The sequence below is a fragment of the Triticum urartu genome, chromosome 3A (assembly GCF_056163025.1).
Source record: "Triticum urartu cultivar PI428250 chromosome 3A, HENAU_Tu73, whole genome shotgun sequence".
NCBI classification, from domain to species: domain Eukaryota; kingdom Viridiplantae; phylum Streptophyta; class Magnoliopsida; order Poales; family Poaceae; genus Triticum; species Triticum urartu.
Window position 1 is genome coordinate 401,181,279 of NC_141875.1, and position 9,891 is coordinate 401,191,169.

The window sequence follows — 9,891 nt, forward strand, 5'->3', positions numbered from 1 at the left end:
ATAGTTTTATTATGCTTCACCCTCTTGCCATGTTAATCAACATTTAATCTTGTTGGGTACATAAATGATAGAGAACTAAATAAGTCATGTGGTGTTTTTTTCAATATGCAACTCCGTTGCATATTGAGCTCCACTTAACTTGTAGTGTTGTTTGTTGCACTTTAGCATGCCATGCTTCATTAAACCGGACATGCATCATACTTGCTTGTGCATCATGCCATGAGTATGTGATGGTTATTTACTATGTTGTGTGCTTCTTTCCGGTGTTGCTTCTTCGGGTTGGTTCCGACAATGTCGCGTTTGTGAGGAACCGTTCGACTACGTCCGTTTGTCTTCTTCATGGACTCGTTCTTCTTCCTTGCGGGATCTCAGGCAAGATGACCATACCCTCGAAATCACTTCTATCTTTGCTTGCTAGTTGCTCGCTCTTTTGCTATGCCTATGCTGCGATACCTACCACTTGCTTATCATGCCTCCCATATTGTTAAACCAAGCCTCTAACCCACCTTGTCCTAGCAAACCATTGTTTGGCTATGTTACCGCTTTGCTCAGCCCCTCTTATAGCGTTGTTAGTTGCAGGTGAAGATTGGAGCTTGTTCCTTGGTGGAACATGGATATTTTGTTGGGATATCACAATATCTCTTATTTAATTAATGCATCTATATACTTGGTAAATGGTGGAAGGCTCGGCCTTATGCCTGGTGTTTTGTTCCACTCCTGCCGCCCTAGTTTCCGTCATATCGGTGTTATGATTTTGCGTTCCTTACGCGGTTGGGTTATAATGGGAACCCCTTGACAGTTCGCCTTGAATAAAACTCCTCCAGCAATGCACAACATTAGTTTTACCATTCACCACCTAGCCTTTTCTTTCCCTTGGGTAGGCCTGCCCAAGGGTCATCTTTATTTTAACCGCCCCCGGGCCAGTGCTCCTCTGAGTGTTGGTCCGAACTGGGCAGCCTGCGGGGCCATCTCGGGGCAACTTGAGGGTTGGTTTTACTCGTAGCTTGACCTATCTGAGTGTGCCCTGAGAACGAGATATGTGCAGCTCCTATCGGGATTTGTCGGCACATTCGAGCGGTGTTGCTGGACTTGTTTCACCATTGTCGAGGATGTCTTGTAACCGGGATTCCGAGTCTGACCGGGTCTTCTCGCTAGAAGGAATATCCTTCGTTGACCGTGAGAGCTTGTGATGGGCTAAGTTGGGACACCCCTACAGGGATTTGAACTTTCGAAAGTCATGCCCGCGGTTATGGGCAGATGGGAATTTGTTAATGTCCGGTTGTAGAAAACCTGAAGTTGACCTTAATTAAAATGCACCAACCGCGTGTGTAACCGTGATGGTCTCTTCTCGGCGGAGTCCTGGAAGTGAACACGGTGTTGGAGTTATGCTTGACGTAGGTTGTTCTAGGATCACTTCTTGATCATAGTTCGTCGACCGTGCTTTTTCCTTCTCTTCTCGCTCTCATTTGCGTATGTTAGCCACCATATATGCTAGTCGCTTGCTGCAGCTCCACCTCATACCTTTTACCCTTCCTATAAGCTTAAATAGTCTTGATCGCGAGGGTGTGAGATTGCTGAGTCCCCGTGACTCATAGATACTTCCAAAACCAGTTTGCAGGTGCCGATGAACTGTGCAGGTGACGCAACCAAGCTCAAGGTGGAGCTCGATGAAGATCTTGTCCTTTGTGTTATTTTGTTCTAGTTGATCAGTAGTGGAGCCCAGTCGGGACGATCGGGGATCTGTGTAGCTTTTGGGGTAGTCTTCTTTTAGTTTGGTTCCGTAGTCAGACCTTGTTTGTATCTGGATGATGTAATGCTTTATTCTTGTAATTGTGTGAAGTGGCGATTGTAAGCCAACTATGTATCTCTTTCCCTTTATATATTACATGGGTTGTTTGCGAAGATTACCTCACTTGCGACATTGCTTTCAATGCGGTTATGCCTCTAAGTCGTGCTTCGACACGTAGGAGATATAGCCGCATCGAGGGCGTTACAAGTTGGTATCAGAGCCTTCCCCGACTTAGGAGTCCCCTGCTTTATCGAATCGTTGGCGTTGTTGAGTCTAGAAAAATGTTTTTGAGTCATTTAGGATTATATATATCGGAGAGTTAGGAATTCTTTTTACTCCTCAGTCCCTTCGTCGCTCTGGTGAGACATCCCGACGTAGAGTTTTGACTCTTCTCTTCTAAAAATTTCACTAATTTTTTTTTAGGATCACGCGGGTATCTTGGAATCGTTCCGATGGTTTTGTGACGAGAACATTGTTCTTGGTGCCTCCTGTCATTTAGGGGTTGTGGCGGTGTCCCAGGGAGTTGAGCTCCGAGGTGTTGTCGTCACAATTTTATCGTTGCAGTTCTGGAATACCTGAGTTTAGTTTCGCCGACATCGAAAATCTCTTTTATGCAGTTGTTGGTGAGATAACCTCGATGCCACCCAGTACTAGGGCGGGAGTTCGGGAGTATTGCCATAACTCGTATAACGGATGCTTTTCAAAGGTTGAGGTAGATGATTTCCGAAGGTTTCTTGGTTATGTGTTGAAGGATGGATACAGCTGGATGTAGGATTTGTTAGTTTGGGTGAGATATTATGCTTCCCCTGTATCCCCAACACCTGATTGCATAACTGGGAAAATTTTGGGAGTTTATAAGTGGGAATTCAAGTAGCTCTTAGGATATCTTTCCGACGGATGTATGATATGAAATTGGGGTTCGACGTCTAGTGGTCTGCCTATCTGCGGTTGGTTTTACAGTGGTCTTGTTGTGTCTTAAAGAGTCCTTGGCTATGCCGACTCGGGGACGCTTCGTATGTCATGTGCACTGCCTTGTACATGATGGTGCTGTACGATCGAGCCCGTGTAGGCCCCACCACGAAAACTTTGGAGGAAATCTCTATCATATGTTTGTTCCGGCTTATTTTGCAAGCTAGTCTTTGTTTTGTTTTGAGTTGTGGTATTAGAGTTGTTTCAAAGTCAAATGTTGATTCCATACCTTCCCCAAATGGTGTTCTCATACTCCGATGTGAATACCAATCCTTCTTGATCATCAAGTTTGTTTTATCAATCCTTTTTAACCGGCGTGCCTCTCTTCAAGTGGATCCGATCATTTCAACATCTGCAAGACCAAGTATCAGTTCTTCTCAACGGTGTTTGTTTCATCCGTCTCCAAGTTGCTTTTGTTTTTCCCGCCCTCCCTCCCTTCTTTCCTTCAAGGACTCAGAATTCTTAATCACTTATCATGTTATTGATGTGAAGCCTCTCCATTTTTTCCGTCAATGCTCTTATCCGGTGATTCTCAGAAAGATTCTAACGGAGCTTCAAGTTCATCGTTCTTCGTTCTTTTCTTCTCCGGTGGATTCAAGTCAAGTTTTGTTGATCATACCTTTTTCCTCGTTTCAATGCTTTATCATGCCGGTGCACCTCATTATCATTCAACTTCTCGCTATTTATTATTCCGGAGTGCTGAAGATATCTCAAAGATTCGTGTTTCCACTCTACATTCATTCAAGCTCTTTCGAGGATGTTCCCTCATTCAGGTCATTTAATTCAACCGGTGCTTTCTCTCTTTTGAATCGTTCAACTGTCTATCTTTTGAGTGGGCCCTAACCCACAGGTCTTTTCCCAGAATCTTACCTGACTCTTCTTATTTTACCGGAGCTATTCTCAAATCTTTCAAAGTTTGACGTAAGAATGAATTATCATCAGTCAAATGCCTTTATCTAAGATCTTTCAAATTCTTTTCATCGTTGGCTCTACCTCTTCGCTTTTGATTCTTCCGGAGTGTCTAAACGATTCATGGTGGTGTTTCTCGTCGTCTTTCTAGATTTTGAAGACCGAAGAAGAGTTTTTCCTGCATATCTTATCCGTTCTCTCAAAGATTCGTGGTTCTAGCTTGATTGCCATCCTCTTACAATTGTTTTCGATTGTGAGAATTCTTTTCACCCTTCTGGAGTAATTCAGGAGTCTTTTCAGTTTGATTCTCCGAAGCCCAGCATTTCAGAAGACTTATTCATTCTCAGCTTTCAGCTATCATTCTCCAAATCTTACCGGTGCTTCATTCAAGTGATCTCTAATCAGTTCATGATCCCTTCGTTCTCATGTATCTAGATTGTCTCAAGTATCATCATTTGTTCTCTAATTCTTACCGGTGATTCATCCCTTTTCTTCGTTCATTTTCAATTCTTACGGTGGTTCTTCAAAGATTTCTTTTCCTTCATTATCATATCAATTTATTCGTTGTTTCAATCCTTCCGGTGGTTCATGGAAGACTTTCTCAAGTTTGCGCTATATCTCTTCTAATCCTTTCTACAAGGATAAATAGTATGCCAAATCCTTTGTTGGTCATCAATTTAATTGGTGAAGGATACGCATAACGTAATCCTTATTCTTGTTCATCTAAGTGATAAATTCCTTCCTTCGGAGTTTGTTCACGATGAATAAACTTGATTTTCTTTTGTTCATCTTTTCTCTTCCCGGAGTTTCAAGATCTCTCATTTATCTCGTCGCAAAGCTCCATTTTATCATTTCAAGGCTTCACATTATATTCTCAACTTCTCTTTCTTTTGCCATCCTTTTGATTACCGGAGTTCTTCATGGAGGCTCTACATGATGTTTCATAAAGGATTTAATTCCATCTCAAAGTTTTCATCTAGATTCTTTTCTAAGGAGCTCAAGCATTCTTCATCTTGCAATCCGGAGTGCAATTGTTCCCCCTTATCTTTTGAGATGGTGTTATGTCTTTCTTGACAATGTCCCTTCATGTTTCATGATTCGCAAGTTGTCAAGTATGAGATAGTTTAAACCCATCAATTTCTTCGAGCATGAGCTCTTCTCAATCCATAAACCTCTTCATTGAAGTTATCTTGGATTATATTTCACCTAAAGCTTTCCCTAAGGACTGTTGCTAATTATGGTGCTTATAAATGACCCAAGTTCTTCTTTTATCCTCCCGGTGAAATAGCTTCTCGTATTCTTGTTGATATCAATCCAATCCATTGTTTCCGTTAGTGGCAGAATTTCACCTCATAATTTTGAGATGTCTTCTATAAGTCCATATCAAGCTTATTCTTTTCGTTGTTGGTTTTTCCAACAACTCCATTCTAGTATTTGTTGTAAGTGTGCTCTCTCAAGATCATGTTCCCCTTCGTTCATTCCATTCCATTCTTACTTTTGTTCCAGAGGCATTGTGATGTTGCTCTCTTCAACCCATCTTCTTGTTTTGTCAGGATCGTGTTCTTTTCTTGGTTTATCCATTTAACCGGAGTGTTGTGCCTTTTTGCTCAAGTTCTTTTCGCCTTATCAAGCTTTGCATCTCTTTTCAACCGGAGTGCTGCCTGAATTTGTTCTTCCTTGTTCCTCTTTTTCTAACGGAGTGTTTTCAAGTTCGTTCACCTCCGTTGTATTCTTTTCTCGAAATGGCTTAACCTTTTCAAGGGTCTTTGGTTTCACTCGTTTGTCAAAGAAGCAACTTAGTTTTACCTCTTCTCTTTCTCTTCCGTTGTCCCTCCGGTGCCATTCTATCTCGGGACGAGATCCTCTCATAGTGGTGGAGTGTTGTGACGCCCCAAGACCTGGAGCTTCAGATGCCTTCCAGGGTTTCCGGGTTTCGTCGTGTGATTTGTTTGGTTCATTGCATTCATCATTGCATCATGTGCATTGCATCTTGTCATCATGCCATCATGTCATTAATCTTTGCAACTCATATTAATAAACCATATGGATCTTCGGTCCATTTAAATTGAGGGAATTCACATGGTGTTTCTCTTTATAACATATCCTCCCAATATTTAGGGAGCTATATAAAAACCATTCCATTAATTTGGAATTACCATAACACACTTACAACTAAGTTCCATGCCTTTTTCCTTCTCAACTCTTGGTCTCTATCTTTGCCATATATCCTTTCTTTTTCTGGAGCTCCACCAAAAATCCGAACATTTTTGGACCTTCCTAACCCTCACTTCCAAAATGCCCACTCCATTTTTCTTGGAACATGCGCATTTTTGCGAGTCCGTGTAAATTATCCCCATGCCCAGATTCCATCCCTAACTTCTCTTTCTTTTCTTTCTCTTTTTTCTGTTTTGTTTTTAAATGGAAAAGGAGAATTTAGAGAAAGAGAGAGAGGGAGAGAAAACCTGCAGCCCAGTCGGCCTCAGAGCCCAGCCAGGTAGGCCCATCTGCGCCTAGGCGCCTCCCTCTCCACTGGGCCTCCCAAGGCCTCCCGCAGGCCCAGTCAAACCTACCCTCCTAACCCTAGCCGCTCGCACGGGCGCTCGCCCGATCCACCCCCATCGCCTCTCGTTCCCATCCGCCGCCACCCACACCCGCTTGCATCGAGCCAGGGGAAGCCCTGCTCGATCCCCTCCTTCCTCGACGCACCATCAGAGAGGGAGAGCAGCGCCACTCTTCCCCGATCCTCATCTCTCCCTCATCTCCCTCGAAACCCTCCCATGGCGCTGCACCATTGCCCCAAGCTCGCGACTTCTCCGCTCCTCCTTCCATGCCCCAGCGCTGCGCCACTACATCCTTGCTGCGCGTCGTGCCCGAGGCCCCGCGAGCCTCCCCGCTCGTCCGCCATGCCTCCTCCCCTCTGCCTCGTCTCCCCATCCATGGCGCCCCTTCTCTTCCTCCGCCTGGTGCATGCGAAGCCGCATGCCCCTCGTCTCTCCGTCGCCATGGCCTGGCGCCCGTGCTTCTGCTGATTCGTTGCCGCCCCACGCTCAAGCTCCTCCGCTGCGAGCCTCGTCGCCCCTGCGTCGCGCAAGTCACCGAGCCCCTGCCTCCCCTACGACCCAGTCGGGCCGCCGCTGCATCCTCTGCAGCGACCGCTCGCCTCCTTTGCATCCTCTGCGTCGCGTGGTAGGACGCCTCGTTCCAGGGTAGCCGTCGCCATGCCAAGTCCTCCGGGCCCCTGTGCCCGACGCCACTCGGTTGTTGCTGCTGCTAGATCATGGCCACCCTCGACCCCTGGTTCGGTCAAGCCTTGTACAGGAAAGAAGAAGATGGAAGACCACTGTGGACATGTGCCTAGAGCCACTCGGATTCGTCAAGATCGTCAAGACCTCCTCCTGTACACAAGTACCACACCGGCAAGATCGACTACATGGACGCCAAGTACCCTGGACCGCCAAATTCGTCTACCGACATCAAGTGAACAAATACCGTCGCCGAAGACCCGTGTTGGAAAAACGCCAAGTTCCTCTCCGCCGTGAACCACTACTTCCACAACGCGTCCTGAACGACTACCGATGCCTTGGGTTTCATCAAGTTCCCCTACGACCCGTGTACGACTGCGAGAATACCACCAAGTAACCTTTCAGATCACCAAGTTCGCTACCATCGTCGTGAACCGCTTTCGGAACGTGTATCACTACGCCCGGAGACCACCGATCTGTGAAGTTCTGCTACCGTCGTCGTGGACCCGACAAGTTCGCGAGTACAACTACTTCCTCTACGACCCGCGAGAACCGCTACTTTCACTATCGTCGCGAGAACGTCTACTTCCTTCGACGAACTTGATCCGTTCCAAAACGCTCGCTTTGAAGGTATAACCGTCGGAATGTGCCCGTGGACCGCATGCCTGTGATGTGTTGTATGAGTTGCACCCTATGTTTGCACCGTGTCCGAGTTCTCACTTGCTCGGTCCTCCTCGTTTGCCGCTAACCCGTGGAAACCCGGGTACCGGGATCACCCCACCATCTCGCATGACACGCTCACATCACATTTCCTTTTGCACCAGTATCTCCATGAGTTACCGGAATCGATATGTTGTCGTGGCATCATTTTCGGATTCGTTGCCGTGGCACCCCTTCCGTTTCCGCCACGGTGACAAATGCTTCATAATATGCTTGGCAACATTTTCTTTAAAACTTGCATAAAACTTGCACATGTCATTCGCATCATGATAATAACATTTAAATGTTTAAAATTGTTGTTGCACCAAATTGATAATTGCATATGGAGATTTACCGGATTTGTTGTTTGTTATATCCGGCCCCATTTAAATTGTTAAGATAGTATAGTTTTATTATGCTTCACCCTCTTGCCATGTTAATCAACATTTAATCTTGTTGGGTACATAAATGATAGAGAACTAAATAAGTCATGTGGTGTTTTTTTCAATATGCAACTCCGTTGCATATTGAGCTCCACTTAACTCGTAGTGTTGTTTGTTGCACTTTAGCATGCCATGCTTCATTAAACCGGACATGCATCATACTTGCTTGTGCATCATGCCATGAGTATGTGATGGTTATTTACTATGTTGTGTGCTTCTTTCCGGTGTTGCTTCTTCGGGTTGGTTCCGACAATGTCGCGTTTGTGAGGAACCGTTCGACTACGTCCGTTTGTCTTCTTCATGGACTCGTTCTTCTTCCTTGCAGGATCTCAGGCAAGATGACCATACCCTCGAAATCACTTCTATCTTTGCTTGCTAGTTGCTCGCTCTTTTGCTATGCCTATGCTGCGATACCTACCACTTGCTTATCATGCCTCCCATATTGTTAAACCAAGCCTCTAACCCACCTTGTCCTAGCAAACCATCGTTTGGCTATGTTACCGCTTTGCTCAGCCCCTTTTATAGCGTTGTTAGTTGCAGGTGAAGATTGGAGCTTGTTCCTTGTTGGAACATGGATATTTTATTGGGATATCACAATATCTCTTATTTAATTAATGCATCTATATACTTGGTAAATGGTGGAAGGCTCGGCCTTATGCCTGGTGTTTTGTTCCACTCTTGCCGCCCTAGTTTCCGTCATATCGGTGTTATGATTTTGCGTTCCTTACGCGGTTGGGTTATAATGGGAACCCCTTGACAGTTCGCCTTGAATAAAACTCCTCCAGCAATGCACAACATTGGTTTTACCATTCGCCACCTAGCCTTTTCTTTCCCTTGGGTAGGCCTGCCCAAGGGTCATATTTATTTTAACCGCCCCCGGGCCAGTGCTCCTCTGAGTGTTGGTCCGAACTGGGCAGCCTGCGGGGCCACCTCGGGGCAACTTGAGGGTTGGTTTTACTCGTAGCTTGACCTATCTGAGTGTGCCCTGAGAACGAGATATGTGCAGCTCCTATCGGGATTTGTCGGCACATTCGAGCGGTGTTGCTGGACTTGTTTCACCATTGTCGAGGATGTCTTGTAACCGGGATTCCGAGTCTGACCGGGTCTTCTCGCTAGAAGGAATATCCTTCGTTGACCGTGAGAGCTTGTGATGGGCTAAGTTGAGACACCCCTACAGGGATTTGAACTTTCGAAAGTCATGCCCGCGGTTATGGGCAGATGGGAATTTGTTAATGTCCGGTTGTAGAAAACCTGAAGTTGACCTTAATTAAAATGCACCAACCGCGTGTGTAACCGTGATGGTCTCTTCTCGGCGGAGTCCTGGAAGTGAACACGGTGTTGGAGTTATGCTTGACGTAGGTTGTTCTAGGATCACTTCTTGATCATAGTTCGTCGACCGTGCTTTTTCCTTCTCTTCTCGCTCTCATTTGCGTATGTTAGCCACCATATATGCTAGTCGCTTGCTGCAGCTCCACCTCATACCTTTTACCCTTCCTATAAGCTTAAATAGTCTTGATCGCGAGGGTGTGAGATTGCTGAGTCCCCGTGACTCATAGATACTTCCAAAACCAGTTTGCAGGTGCCGATGAACTGTGCAGGTGACGCAACCAAGCTCAAGGTGGAGCTCGATGAAGATCTTGTCCTTTGTGTTATTTTGTTCTAGTTGATCAGTAGTGGAGCCCAGTCGGGACGATCGGGGATCTGTGTAGCTTTTGGGGTAGTCTTCTTTTAGTTTGGTTCCGTAGTCAGACCTTGTTTGTATCTGGATGATGTAATGCTTTATTCTTGTAATTGTGTGAAGTGGCGATTGTAAGCCAACTATGTATCTCTTTCCCTTTAT